We start from the raw sequence: 15486 nt of genomic DNA on the forward strand, positions 1-15486 counted from the left end.
CGGTATCAATAGTTCAGTTGTGTCAACAGTTCAGTGGTGTCAACACTACAACGGTGTCAACACTACAACAGTGTCAACACTACAACGGTGTCAACACTACAACGGTGTCAACACTACAACGGTGTCAGCAGTATAGCGGCGTCGGCAGTTCAGCGTTTATCAGCAGTTCAGCGTTATCAGCAGTTCAGCATTATCAGCAGTTCAGCATTATCAGCAGTTCAGCGTTATCAGACAGATTCCATTATTAAAAAAACAAACAAACTGTATAACCTCATGTAAAACCATCATCAATCACGCCGCCCACCGTTCGCCGCCTGCCGGACCAGAAAAAGAAAAATGCTCCGCCATTTGACAGTGCTTATATAGGTAAGGGTGGGACATCTGGCCATGTCACCTGGTGGCACCTCGCCACCTAACGCCGGTGGCGTTACATGGGTGGCTTAGAATGCACTGCGCAGTGCGAGTGTTTGCCAAACCGTTCGCCCAACACTGTGTTTCTTCCAGATCTGTATATAATCCAGGGTGAAACTTTACCTCTGTGCAGAAGCTTCTTGTAATAAAGACCAATCACTGCTGCTCTCTCTCCTTGTGCAGGATGAGGGTCTTGTCTCCTCCCCTTCCTGTAGTTTTCTGCAGTCAGCCTGTAAGCAGGTGCAACTAGCCAGCTGGTCACAAGATGGCTCTGTTCTCATTATAATATGGTAAAGAGGAAAGCTCCCCTTTTAGAGAAGTCCTTCCTGTAGTGATGTCATCTGTGTAGTCAGTGCCCATATAAAGACAAGAAGGGGAGGGGCCTTAGACAGACAAGGCACCCTATAGAGGTACTCTTGATGAAAGCAAGAATTGGCCTTGCTGTCAAAAATTTTAATGATATGCACCTGTCAAACAGGTGCAGAGAAATTGATCCTTCTTTGGGTGTTAATTGTGCCCATGAAAACTACACCAAAAAATTCTTCTGGATGAAATCAACACCCACAAAGCCAGGCAGCCTAGAAGTCCTGCAGAGATTCCACATCCAAAAAACACTTAATCAGTGACATCAGCATCAGGGGCTTCATAGCTGCTGATAATCCAGGACTAATTCACTTTGATAAAGGTTAGCCTGTCCACCGAGTCTGTGGGCAGACTGGTTCTATTATTAACAAAACCTCCAGCAGCACTGAATGCCCGCTCGGGAGTATGCTGGATGCAGGGCAGTCCTACAGCTCAGTTGCATATTGGGCAAGTTCTGGCCAGTAGTCTATTCTCATGACCCAGTAAGCCAGTGGATCGTCGACTGGAAAGCTCTCCATCTCTGTTTTCGCCCCTAGATAATCATCCACCGCCTGATGCAGACGCTGCTGATGGGATGTTGAGCCGACAGCCCTGGGCCACGAGGACTTAAAAAATTGTAAAATGCATCACTTAGGCGGCTCCACTGCTCCTCTCTTGACTAACAGAAGCCTTAAAACTATGTTTTCCACAACCCTGTAACCTACCAGAGTCAGGAAAAACATTAGATAAACTCCTCTTTAAGGTGTCCTCAAGAGATTTCATCTTCTGCACTCCTTGTGGGGATGGGATGAGTTCTGAGACTTTCCCCTTGTAACGGTGGTCAAGGAGGGTTGCCAGCCAATAGTGATCCTTCTCCTTTATGGCACATATTCTTGGGTCCTTTCACAGGTTTTGAAGCATGAGGGGGCCCATGTACCGCAAATTTGCGGAGGCATGAGAAGCAGACTTCTTGGGGTCACTGAGGATTATAGTATCTCGAACTGCCTCCTCCCAGCCACGTACTACTCCCATGGGTTCTGCAGATGGAAAACCATTTCTTACTGTTTGATGTATGTCTTCCTCTGTTTCAATGCTTCCAAAACTGCCAGAATCCGCCTCTTCCCTCTTTTCTTGTGTGTTCTGTGGCATAGGAACAACAGTGTCTGCATAAAGTGGGCCTTGAGAGGAAAGGAAGTCCTCTTGCTCCCTCTGCTCTGCCTCAAGTGCCCTGTCCATAATGCCACGTAGAGTCTGCTCCAGCAGAAACACAACAGGGAGTGTGTCACTGATGCATGCTCAACATCCTTGTGGCCTCCTCGAATGGTGATAGTACAGTGCATGCATCCTTTATGAGCAGCCATTGGCGTGGGGGAAAAAAGCTGAGCTGGCCTGAGCCTGTTGTTTTGCCATACTCACACAGGTACTCATTGTCGGCCCTCTGCTGCATGTGCAGCCACTGCAGCATTGCCAAAGTTGAGTCCCGCCTGGTGGGCATGTCACAAATCAGGCGGTTTATGGGGAGGTGGAATTCTCGCTGAATTTCAGCTAACCGAGCACTGGCCGTGTATGACCACCTGAAATGGCTACAGGCTCTTCTGGCCTGCTTTAGCAGATCTTCAAACCCTGGGTACATATTTAGGAAAAGCTGCACCACCAAATTGAGGACATGTGCCAGGCATGGCACAGGTGTCAACTTTCCCTATCTAAGGGCGGACAGGAGGTTTGTGCCATTGTTACACACTACCATTCCTGGCTCCAGCTGGCGTGGCGTGAACCACCTCGTTGCCTGTCCCTGCAGAGCTGCATGAATTTCTGCTCTGGTGTGGTTCCTGTCCCCTAGACACACCAGCTGAAAGCACTGCATGGCACCTTTTAACCTGACTCATTGAATAGCCCCTTGAACACTTAGGGGGTACTTGTGGTTCATCAGACAATTCAGCAGAGGTGGGCATGGAGGAGGAGGCGGAGGGGGTAGAGCTGACAAATCTGGCATCATCACCACTAGCTGTATGGAGACATGGGGGCACAACAAGCTGCAGCACTGAGCCCTGTCCTGCATCCTTCCGAATTGCAAGCAGAGTTACCCATTGTGCTGTGAACAAAATAAATCATCTCTGACCATGCTTGTTGGACCACATGTCAGCAGCAACATGGACTTTGCAGCTGACTGCCTTGCCCAACAATGCCACAACATTGCCTTCCACATGATGGTACAGAGATGGAATGGCTTTACGTGAAAAGAAATAGCGACTGGGAACCTGCCATTGTAGTACAGCACATTCTGCAAATTCACGGAAGGGGGCAGAATCCACCATAGGGAAATGCAGAAGTTGTAGAGCCAGCAGCTTTGACAAGCTTGCATTTAGATCCTGGGCATGTGGGTCACAATGACTGTATTTTTTTTCCCACTGCAGCAGATGGGGCAGAGAAATTTTCCGCTATAGTCTACAGCTGATGGTATGCTGCTGGCAGATGTGCTACAAGGACCTGGGACACCCTGTGCTATACCACCATCCCTGTCTGTGGAGGTTGCAGAGAGGTCATGAGGTATAGTGGGGGCAGACTGAAGTAAGGAGGAGAAACAGATTTGCGCCTCTTTTGTGTGGCTTTCAGGTGCTCTTTCCAACGGACTGAGTGGTGGGAGGTTAAATGTCTTGTCAAGCATGTGGTACCCAAATGGCTGGTGTTTTTGCCACGCTTGATGGGCTTGAGACAAGTTTGCAAATTGCAACAGTGCGATCAGCTGCACTTGTGCTAAAAAGGCCCAGACAGCTAAATTGTGGGAAGTGGGAGATAACAGCTCCACAATGTGATGGAATAGGGTAACTGCTCTCTAATCTTCCATGATGCCTGCCTCGTTGGGGTTGTGCCTCACCCTCACTTTCTTCCTCTGCTCTATCTGGTACCCAAGTTGCATCAGTGACCTCATCATCATCATCTCCTCCATCCTTATTATCACTGGAGACAACTAGGCAATACGGTGCGGCTGGAGGAACATGACTGCCAATTTGTGTAACGGTGTTTTATCCTCTCTGTAGGTTCCTGTTCCTGCCTTCCTCAACCTCAACCTCAGAATCAACATCTGAATCAAGTAATGGCTGTGCATCGTCAAGGAGCAAGTGGCTCACACTGTGTTCAAATAACTCAGCTGACTCCTCCATGCCTGATACTGGGACTGTGGCAGGAATAGCTGTGAACAAGGAGGCAGATTTAGCCACTGGCAGCTGCAGTGGACTGTGCACCAGTCTCTGCTTGGGTGACGGAGGATAAGGATGGTTTAGTAAGCCTGCCCACCACCTCCTCTGCATGCTGTGGCTGGATAGCATGGGACACATCACTAAACATAGGAAATAATGTCCATCTTTGCCTGTGGACACATTCGCTGCTGGCCCCCTAACAGTGCCATGGGAATGTCTGCCTCTCCTTGTTGTCCTCCCAGACATAATGGGGGGGTGCTTATTAACACAATGTAATATAGATGTGGAAATGTGTACGTGGATGCACTTTAATCAATGAAAAGTGGTGTTTGGTGCACTTTAACTTGAATACTCACTACGCAGACACACTCCACTGATACACTATATTATACTGCAGTAAAACTGCCCTGACGCACTGCAATATACTGCATTAAGTTCGCACAGAAATGTACTGTGTTAAACAGCACATAACACACTGAAATATACGGTGTTAAACTTGCAGAAAGGCACTGAACTATATTGCGTTAAATGGAAGATAACACACTGATATATATGGCGTTAAACTTGCAGTAACGCACTAAACTGTACTGCATTAAAAACAGAAGATAACGCACTGAAATATACAATGTTAAACTTGCAGTAATGCACTGTAATATACTGCGTTAAGTGTGCACTAATGCACAGAAGTGTACTGCGTTAAACAGCACGTAACACACTGAAATATATGGTGTTAAACTTGCAGGAAGGTACTGAACTATACTGCATTAAACAGAAGATAACACAATGAAATATACGGCGTTAAACTTGCAGTAACATACTGTACTGTACTGCGTTAAACGGAAGATAACACACTGAAATATACTGTGTTAAACTTGCAGTAACATACTGTACTGTACTGTGCTAAATGGAAGATAACACACTAAAATATACGGCGTTAAACTTGCAGTAACGCACTAAACTGTACTGCGTTAAACGGAAGATAACGCTCTGAAATATATGATGTTAAACTTGCAGTAACGCACTAAAATATACTGTGTTGAGTGTGTACTAATGCACAGAAATGTACTGCGTTAGACAGCACGGAATGCACTGAAATATACAGCGTTAAACTTGCAGTAACGCCCTGAACTGTACGGCATTATACTTGCAGTAACGCACTGAAATATACCACGTTAAACTTGCAGTAACGCAATGAAATATACTGTCACTACACTCTCGCTGACTGAACTATCCCTACATTCACACTAATGTAAAGATGAATGGCCGAACTACACTCACACTGAACTATCTCTAGATTCACACTAAACTGATATTCTACACTGACAATCAGAATAGCACACTATAGCACACTAAGGCTGCTTTCACACTGATGTGGTTTTCAGGTGTTTTAGTGCTAGAAATAGCCTCTAACACCTGAAACTGGGGCAGTGCGCTTGTGGGACGTTCTGAAAAGTCCTGCAAGCAGCTTCCTTGGGGTGGTTTGGGAGTGGTGTATTTTAACCCTTTCTTCAGCTGCTAGCGAGGGTTAAATGCACCCCGCTAGCGGCTGAAAAATGCTGCTAAAACGACAGTGAAGCACAGCTAAAACGAGCTGTGCTTTACCTCCGACACCTGACGCTTTCAGTGTGAAAGTGGTATAACAGTATAAAAGCACTGAACAGAGCCCTGTTCTATCTCTCTCCATGCCAATATCACACTGAAAATGGCTATTATTGAAAGAAGTAGTAGTAAACTTTGTGGCTTTTTTTTTCTACACCTGTAAGGGAAAAGGCATAATGAACTAGTATGCACCACATACTAGCTCATTATGAAATACTTACCTTAGAACGAGGCGCCGATATCTCACCCGATCTTTTCCGAGTATTGCGGCTCCGGCGCTGTGAGTGGCCGGAGCTGCAATGTCGTCACTGCCGCGCATGCGCGTGGGAGACTTCTTTCCGGCAAGATCCAGCATCTGCCTGACTTTCAGCCGAGAATCCCTGGAGCGCTTGCACCGCTGAAGTCAGCGGGTCATTGCGAGGAGAATATCTCCTAAACCGTACAGGTTTTTTTTTATTAATTTTTTTCATCTGGGTTTACAACCACTTTAACGGGGTTGTAAAGGTTTGGGTTTTTTCACCTTAATGCATCCTATGCATTAAGGTGAAAAAACATCCGGCAATACCGCCCCCCCCGCCCCTCCGTTTTTCTTACCTGCACCCGTTTACCTGCTGCGCCCGCCCCCAATGTCCTCTTCGCCTCTCAGCCTGGCCGTTGATTGGCTAGAGTCGATGGATTGAAAGCAGTGCAGCCATTGGCTCGCACTGCTGTCAATCACATCCAATGATGCGGTGCACCGGGGAGGCAGGCCGAGTGATACAGTGAGTGGCTATAGCCGCCGGCTGTATCATGGGAGTGCGCCGCAAGGACTAACCACCATGCGAGAGAGCTCGCATGAAGGTGGTTATTTATTGCGGGGAGGAGCTGAAACAGCTGCCAAGGGACCCCAGAAAACGCCATTCGGGGCCACTCTGTGCAAAACAAGCTGCACAGTGGAAATAAGTATAACAGGTTTGTTACTTAAAAAAAAAGATTACCTTTACAACCCCTTTAGGCTTTAACATAACTTAGAAAACTAGGTTGAGCAATGTATGGAAACAAATGTAATCCACCCCAAACTCGCTCATCCATGTCTTTATGGACCTTGTTTGTGCACTGGTGTGCAGTCATGTTTGAACAAAGTTGGGAGCATGACATTGTCCAAAATGTCTTAGTATGATGACGCCTTAAGAGTTCTCTTCACTGGAACTAATGGGCCAAGCACCAGAACTTTTGAACATCGCAAAAGTTTGGAACCGGATAATGAACCCGATTGAAGTCTATGGGACACGAATGTGAAAAATAAAAAGGGCCCATTTTGAAGGCTTATATGCTAGTAATTGTGCATACAATGGTTACGGGGGTCCAGGTAATGCCCTGGAAGATGTCATTTTTAAATGAGCAGTGATTTATTGATGCTTAAATAGAAAGCATAAAAGTTCCTTTCAATATAGTACCTGGGGGGGGTCCCCTTAGTCTAACCGTAAAGTGGCACATCGCTCGCAGCCCCCCTGACACCTGTACGCTCACAGTCCCCCTGACACCTGTACGCTCGCAGCCCCCCTGACACCTGTACGCTCACAGTCCCCCTGACACCTGTACGCTCGCAGCCCCCCTGACACCTGTACGCTCGCAGTCCCCTGACACCTGTACGCTCGCAGCCCCCCTGACACATGTACGCTCCCAGCCCTTTGTTACACCTGCACGTTTGCAGCCCCCTGACACCTGTACGCTTGCAGCCCTTCCTCACACCTGTACGCTCGCAGCCCTTCCTGACACCTATAAGCTCACAGCCCCCCTGACACCTGTACGCATGCAGCCCTTCCTGACACCTGTACGCTTGCAACCCTTCCTGATACTTGTACGCTCGCAGCCCCCCTGGCACCTGTATGCTCGCATCCCTTCCTGACACCTGTACGTTCGCAGCCCCCCTGACACCTGTATGTTTGCAGCCCCCCTGACACCTGTATGTTTGCAGCCCCCCTGACAGCTGTATGCTCGCAGCCCCCCTGACACCTGTGACGACACCTGTATGCTTGCAGCCCCCCCCTCCCACCTGTATTTTCTGAGCCCGCCCTCACATGTGTATATATGACACACACACAGACATGTACACACACTCACAGACATGTACACACACACACGTGTATTTGTTCAGGTCATGGTGCAGCTAGTAGTATTTGTTCACAATCAACTAAACCTTTTCTGTAATGTTGAAGATATTGTGTGGCTTGGAGAAGCCACACACAGACATGTACACACACAGAGACATGTGTCCATAAACACAGACATGTACATACACACACAGTCATGTGTACACACAGACACGTACACACACACACAGACACAGACATGTACACACATATGTACACACACAGACATACACACACACACACACACACACACACACAGACATGTACACACATAGTCATATGTACACACACAGACATGTACACACACAGACATACATACACACACACAGACATGTACACACACACACAGACAAAGACATGTACACACAGTCATGTGTACACACAGACACAGACATGTACACACAGACACACACACACACACATGTACACAGACACACACACACACATGTACATAGACACACACACACAGATGTACACAGACACACACAGACACCCACGTACACAAACACCCACGTACACAAACACACGCACACACGTACACAGACACACACATATGAACACAGACAGACAACCCCTTCTTCACTTACAACAGCCTTTACTTGTAAGGTGGTGTTTCTAGTCCCAGCTCTTGTGCAGCACACACAAGGAGTGCACATGAAGAAAATTGCCAGAGGTGGCAGCATGTGAGCTCAATGACACAGAGCAGCAGCTGCCGACTCACACTCATTCAGAAAGCCAGCGCTGCCATGGAACTGCCCTGCACCCGCCCCTCCCTTCTCCCATCCTCCCCAGGTGGCCGCGCCCGTCGAGACGTTTGGGCCCCTTACAAGAGTATGGGCTGTTCTTCCTGATGGCGACCCTGGCTTTTTATGATATAAGAGTATGAGTAAAATAAATCTTGATTTATACATTTGGCTTTGGTTTGCCATGTCAGTATTAGATGCACCTGTGCTTATTCAGTTCTTAGAGAATGATGAACGGCATTAAGTTGTTACTTTATGTTCTACAGATGGAGAATAAAAACTTTCTAATTTCCAATATACAGAATACATTGCTGATTGTGATTTTCTGGAAACAATGGGCCTACAGGCTTCTCAGATCTCAGTCTGGTATCATGCTTCACATATTCTTTATATGAAATATGAATTGAACTATTAGAATATCAGAGAGCACTAATCTTAGTTTTCTTGTCAAGGTAAGAGATAGATATGCTTTTGGTATTCATCTTTTGTTCTTCTAATATGTACTATATGATCTTAATAGGGTGTTATCATTCCTGTTTAAGACTAGGCATGTGTGGTTCATTTTGTTCCAAATCGAAATTCGGACACATTTTTTGTTATTCGGAAATCTGGACATACCCGAAATTCTGAATTACAATCATTACAAAGATACATGAATCTTAAATAACGAAACAAATTTCGGCCGAAATTCAAATCAGATTTAAAATCTAATTCGAAAACAAAAATGGAATTAAATAGAATATAAAATAAAAGAATAAATTACAATAGAATATAAATAAAAGAATATAATGAAATTAACTAGAAAAGAATATAAAGGAATAGAATAGAATTAAAAAGAACAGGAATAAAATAGAATAGAAAAAAAAATAATAGGACAGAATAGAAAAGAAAAGAATAGAATAGAAAAGAAAATAACAGAATAAAATATAAAGGAGTAGAGTGTAAAATAACAAAATGGAATATAAATTAAAGTAATAGAATAGAAAATAAGAGAATAGAAAATAAAAAAATAAAAAGAATATAATCATCTTCCGAAAATTCAAATTTAGAATAGAATAGATTTAAATTTGAATGCCAATTGGAAGTTTGATTCAAATCGAATTCAAATCGAATTGGAAAACGTAACGAAAAACAAATTAAAACAAATTTAACTAAATAAAAAATATTTAAATAATGAATCAAAATGAAACAAAACTTTTTTTTCTTTCTGCATATGTCTATTTAAGGCAATCTACTTTTTGAAGACAAATTTGCATCTAACTGTTATTTTGTTTCATGATCTCAAAATTCAGAGGACACAAGAGAGACAGAAAGCAGAAAAACAAATTAAAGCCCAAATTTCACAGCAGCTGCACACCGGTCACATCTGTTGAAGCTGGTGTCACAATTGAACTTCCACCATAAACAGATACCTACACTGATGTTCCCTAGATTTGGCTACTGACATTCATCCTAAAAGGTGTGGTGGGGGCAAATAATAATTGAAAAGCTGCATCAATCTCAAGCCAATGAAAAAGCGTCATCATTTTTAATAGAAAACAGTATATGAAAGACAGCTCACGCTGTTTAACCACTTGTCTACAGGAAAATATTTTGCACAGATGTTAAAATCAGCATTTTGTTTGCTAAAAAATGACTAAGAACCCCAAACAATTATATATTTTCTGTAAGCAGAGGCCCTGGAGAATAAAATAGCAGCCATTGCAATTTTTTTATGTTGCATGATATTTGCGCAACTGTTTATCGAATGCACGTTTTCTTGAAATAATACACTAAAATGAGTTTTAATGCACACAAATACAATATAATATCTAACATATAAAAGTATGGATTGCATAGAGTAAATAGAGACCCAAGAACAAAAGAAGGCTGGACGGCTGCACTCCTGTGCAATGTCTTTATTCAAATACCGGATAGAAAGGTGAACTACAGATACAAGCTAACATGTTTCACACCAAAGTGGGGTGCTTACTTATAGCTCAAAATAAATACCCAACACGTCTAGGCTTAATATTGTGCATGTTCAAGACTATGGTATTCAAAATGGACCATTGTCAGTTTACAGTTAACCATGAACCATAGCCCTAGAATTATGGCTCTCACTCTGATGTTCACGGTGATACCTCACATGTTGACACAATCGCCGTTTATGTACATGTGTTCTGGGCATTAGGGGTACTTTTAAAATCTTTAAATTATTTTTATTTATTTAATTATATTTTAGTTTTTCGATTCGATTTTTACTTAAATATATTGTTATCTCAAGAGGGCTAACAAGCCCCCTATATGATAGCATTGGGCAGATGACAGGTCCTCTTTATGCATCAAGTGCACATATTTGCCAGAGCATCACAGATCGTCAAATACGTCCAAATCTTTTATTGAAGAACGATCACCTCCCAAAAAGAGCTGTGCATGACCACATGGTCAGGCATGTTGTGGTCCTCTTTATGGAGACATCAGGGGTCTATTAGACACCAATGTCTTACCATCCTCCACTGCAGCTAATTAGGCACAGATTGTGTGCTTGATTAGCTGTTTTACCAGGTACCGTAGCCAAGGAATCACTGAACCACAGAAGTGATAAAAAACCTTGTCGCTTCTGGGTTCATTTATCATAGAGGAGATTGGGGAACAGATGTTTCCTGATCTCCTCCTGCTCAGTACCCTGGAATTTTTTACCATGGTCCTTGGCTCCCCCAGGGGGATCAGAGGTGCCAGGTACCACCGCAGATGGCACTGGATCACTAGATCTTTTTTACATGACAGCCAAGTGTTGGCCGAAAACATCAGTACCAAGCTTACCGCTGCAGCTTTAACGCCTCGACTACCAAGACATATCTTGGTAGATAAGAGATTAAAGAAGTTGAATATATGATAAGGGGAATGGGTGCTGTACAACGTTTTTCATAGTATTCTGAGCACAAAACACCCATAAGGTGGCTGCATAGTAGACATGTGCAGAACGGAAACATTTGTTTAGTTTAGGATAGATTTGTTATGTTACCAATTTTGTTTTGTTGATTTGTTTCTGAACTCATTTCGTTTTATTTATTTTTCTAGCAATTCAAAATTTTGGGCTTGGTATGGATTGAGGGAAATCCACGTTGTTTTTTCACTGAATTTTTCATTGCCGGCATTCTTTTGTTTACATTTCAGCCAGGAGTGGCCAGTCCATAAGGGGGCAGAGGTGCCACCCTCCCTAGTTTGCATGCGGGGTGCCAGACTCATAGCTTTCTATGAGTTTTTTTTTCTTTTCAAGCACACGATTAGAGCCTGAGGCGCTGCATCCCCAACCCACCCACTTGTGACACTAGCGAATCAATATTAGCTATTGGTTTCCAGCCTCTCCTCCTGGCCAATCAGGGTAGGAGGCAGATCTGAAGAAGACCGGGTTGGCCCGGAAGAAGAAGCAGGAGAAGTCGCGCCAGTGGAGGGTTAAGAGTGGACCTGGGGGTGTGGGATTTGTTTGCCCCCCCCCCAAAAGTTTAGCATCAGCCACCACTGATTTCAGCTGTCAGCAGGGAAGCCCACTGACAGCTAATGACTCATCTGTTGTTAAGGACACGGTGGACGGCTTCCAGGCCCGCTCCTCTACAACTAGCTATTCTTCACACAGAATTCCAATCGGTCAGTAATTTTTTTGACCAATGTGATATTTAATGAAATGTATCAAATGGCAATAAAATTTGTTACTATTTCATTTGGATGTAACCAAAAATTTGTCTGAATTTATATTCAGACTGAAACGAATTGCACATGTCTACTGCACAGTAGACATTAATCTAGACATTAACACAATCTAGACCTCCAACTCTATGGCGTTAGACTTATCCTGGGGGTCCAGCAGTGTCTAACTACTATTTTGTCTAAAAAATATCTGTCAGGTCACCTGAGGCCAGGTGACAGATGCACACCATTGAGATCAGGAGTGCACCGCAAGGTAGTGCGGCTGACTGCTGCGGATGGGAGTCTGGGTGGTAAAGGAAGGCAGGGCCGCTGGAACACCAACACTGATCCCACTGGGGTTAGAGCGTAAGATTCCCTAGGGCGCGGAGTCCATGAGCCAGCAGATGTTCACCAGAGCCTCTAGTGGTGAGGATGGACTGGGCTGCAACTGGCTCCAGAATGCGACCCCCAGGGTCCCGTAGCTCATGCCCACAGTAGGCAACAGGAGGATAGGGATAGTAAGGGAATAAGCCAAGGTTGGGGCCACAAGCAGACAAGGACAACAGAGTGCATGCCAAAGGTTCAGGGTCACAGGCAAACAGGGATAGTCGGGGACACGCCAAAAGGTCAGGGTCACGAGCAGACAGGAATAGTCGAGAACACGTCAAGGTTGGTAGCAGAGACAAACGAAGAACACACGGCAAGCAGGAAACAGGAAGGCAAACACACAATGTTTATCAGCAGGGCTGGCCTACAGTGCACAGGTTAATATAGAGTTCTCTGATAGGAGCTGCTGTGGAGCCATGCTTAGAGGAGAGATTATAAAAGCAGTCAGGTGAGAGTGGCTGGTCTCTAGAGATGAACACATGGTGAGAGGTAAGCTGACAGACAAACTCTATTGCATGACCATGACAATATCTCTTGTTATAGCCAAATAACAGGTTGTTCTAACGTTCTAGTGGTAAAGCTTCAACGCTTCTAGGTAGGAGCTTGCTGCTAAGCCCCCCTTACACGTTTCTACTGGCCAATCACTATGAATAGCTGCCTCACTGGTTAATGGGAATGTACGGGAGGCAGAAGGTACATACAGCTTAGGATTTGACCAATGCTGAAGGGTTATAGGCTGCTGTGGGCATGTGTACACCTGTTTAAGTTGATCACAACAGAGTTTCTTAAACGTTGGAAATATCTTCTTCTATTAAAATAAGGCTATTTCTACAAGTCCTCTGTATTATAATTTTCTGAACAAATTACTTTTTATAGTCCTGATGAACTTCTTGCATTATCCTACCTTACTGTGCTGGGTGTTTGGTTTTTGGTAAATTCACAAAGTTAATTAATGGCTAATCCCAGAAGACCCTACAGCCGTCTTTAGAACGGCTTACTGAAACTTCACCGCTTGTACAAACTGCGGAGAAGGGAAGTAATTTTCCAGAGTGCTAACTTCAATCCTCGCCAACAATGGAACACATTACAGATGAATGGTGCTATGCTTTAGAAACACAGCTAATCTGTGGGTTATAAGAATAACAATAAAGTATTAAATGTGGGCTTCAATTTATATATTAACATATCCCTGGGGACTTCTGTATAAAACTAGTGAAAACTGTCTATTTTGTCTAACTCTACTATATATATATATATATATATATATATATATATATACATATTTCTGCTAAAACTTCAGATTTTTTTTCCTAGCAGACAAGTAAGTACAATGCCAGTGACACTTGTACATATTAGTCATATCCTGTGTTTGCCATCATTTGAAATCATTTGCCATCCAGTTTACCTCATAGTTATAAAGTGCAAATGGTGAATTGGTGATTGGAGGTTGCCATTCCCTAAACCTGAAAGAATGGGTCTAGCATAGACACAGCACTCCCCTGAACTGACCTTAAAAAAAGTGTATTTCTACTTTTGCAGTCAAATTTGAGACCCCCTCCAATAATGGGAAAGTCACATTTTCTTAATGGTGGAATATTTTTTGAATAAAACAGTTCTTAACAAAATCAGAGACATACTTTCTTCATCAACCATTAAACACTGCTCCACGGGTGGCAACTAATGCGCACAATGTCTCTTACTGCATTCCAAATTTCACAGGAACACATTGTCTTCTCTTCTCTGCAGACCCTCTTTCCTCCTTGGGGCAAGTTTAATTTCTCAGAAGGGGAGCCAAAGTCCAAAAGAACTAATATTTTAGCCATGTACTCTTGCTCTAGAAGAAGGGTTCCCCCTTAAACTTCTCCTCCACTGCGCAACCTGTCTGGCTCCTCCTATCCAACTATATATAATCCAAATATGGGCATAAAAGCACAAAAGCATTCCCTTGATGATGACTGGGATGGGACCATCCCTTAAAGAGCCTTACATACATACTGAGCAATGGGGCTTTGGTTGCTCCTTCAAAGTCAAAAATAATAACATTCTCTTACAAAATTTCAAAAGACAAACATACATACTCACCAAGGAGGATGCAGCATTGGTGTAAGGCTGTCCCCCGCCGCCTCTAAACCCGAGAACTGGACGATCGAAGACTGCCAATCACTCAATTCTCAATCTTCAGTGAGCAGAGAGCTGTGACTGTCAGGCACCATCTGTTTGTGTCGCCCCTCCAGCACTCACTGGAGCACCGGGCTGTGGAGAGGATGGGAACGGCTGCCTCAGGCTCTCAGCAGCTCGCTAAGAGGCTGAGCCATCTTCTGTTCAGGCATCTGGGTAGATCCCTCCAGAGTCTGGAATGGCGGAGTGATGTCAACTGATAGCACACTTTTGCCCGTTGTCAGCTGAATAGGGGTCACAGGAATGCAGAACAAAGGCTGCACTTACAGAGCCAAAGACCCTTACTTGGCCACAGAAGAACACAGAATCTTAGGTTTAGAAGGCAAGATTTACTCAGCCATACTATGTGCATGCCTGAGGCCTACAATTTGAAGTTGTTGCAAAGTCTTGAGGCGTAGAGGTTACTCTGACAAGAGAAGTACTGATTTTGGTGTCCTATTTCCCTTAACTTCTCCCAGAAGTTACCAGTAATACAGTTTCAAAAACGACTAAAATGACCAGCACCCAACTTGTTTAACTCACTACATGCCAGGAATGTCTTCCCCTAGAGAAAATGGGCCCAGGAGCAATAGGTGAATAAGTAGTTTGGGGCACTTCGATATGTACTCCTCATAGACCACTTTGGGGTTTATTCCACATCTCCCAAGGATGACTAGTGGTAGTGCTACAATGGGACAGCAGTGTACGCATATCTTCTGAGTCATTGTAAGCATCTAACTTAGTTACTCTACACCATTGTACCTGGAAAGTATTTTAAAATGTTAGCAACTTGGCTTTGGCATCTAGAATGATCTGCTCTTTAATCTATCACATTGATATCTAAAGCCA

This window comes from Lithobates pipiens, unplaced genomic scaffold (genome assembly GCF_037356315.1).
Source record: "Lithobates pipiens isolate NorthernLeopardFrog02 unplaced genomic scaffold, aLitPip1_a1.2 Scaffold_16, whole genome shotgun sequence".
NCBI lineage: Eukaryota > Metazoa > Chordata > Amphibia > Anura > Ranidae > Lithobates > Lithobates pipiens.